Below are 840 nucleotides of genomic sequence, written 5' to 3'. Positions count from 1 at the left end.
TGGTTGGCCTCTTTTGTTCAGACCACTTTAGTTGATCTTTTTAACCATCCTTTTCTACAGCTACATCTAAAAGCTTTTAAAGGTTTGTCTGTAATCCTTTTACAGACCAAATAAAACATCTCAGAATCAGTCAGAATGGAAGAATAAAATTTGTGAAAATCTTTTCTTTCCCTGTATCCTTTATTTTACCAGGTTAAAAAACCCACTGAGATTAAAACCCTCTTTTTCAAGGGAGTCCTGGAAGATTTTCTTCATTCTCGTGTTTTCTGTCCCCTAAGGCTTCTGGTAAACTGCAAACAGAACTTTGTGTGGCTTCTTTTCTACAGCTCCTTTCTTTTTTCCACTCTTCTTTAAAAATGTTATTTTCAGAGTTCAAGGTTACTCTCTGCTGCTCCTCCAAAAAAACAATGTTCCTCTTTTCAGATGCTGGATTAAGCCTGCCTTAGATTTTTCCATAACTTAATTCCTGACCTATTTGTTGAGTTCATTGGTTTTCTTGCATGTTCTCTAATGTTCTCTAATAAATCTGAGGCATTTATAAACAGCTGGGTTTATATTGGGGTTAAATTGCCTAAAGCTGGACTTTACTTAACATTGTTATTTATTTCTGAAGGTAATTGGCTGCAGCAGATTTTGATTCGGGTCATCAGGTTCAAGTTGTGTTTGTAAAACATAACAATTGTGCCCTAGTTTGAGTCAGCCAATTAAATAATCCTTTGCAAACAAAACTTGATTTTTTTCAGTTGAAACAGCAAAATGTGAAAATGTTCAAAGGTAATAATACTTTTGCTACCCCCCACAACGTTTTGTTGTCTTTATACTCCTGGAACGACCCATTTG

The sequence above is a fragment of the Xiphophorus couchianus genome, chromosome 20, assembly GCF_001444195.1.
Source record: "Xiphophorus couchianus chromosome 20, X_couchianus-1.0, whole genome shotgun sequence".
NCBI classification, from domain to species: Eukaryota; Metazoa; Chordata; class Actinopteri; order Cyprinodontiformes; family Poeciliidae; genus Xiphophorus; species Xiphophorus couchianus.
The sequence above is the reverse complement of the archived record's forward strand: the minus strand, read 5'-3'. Positions refer to the sequence as shown.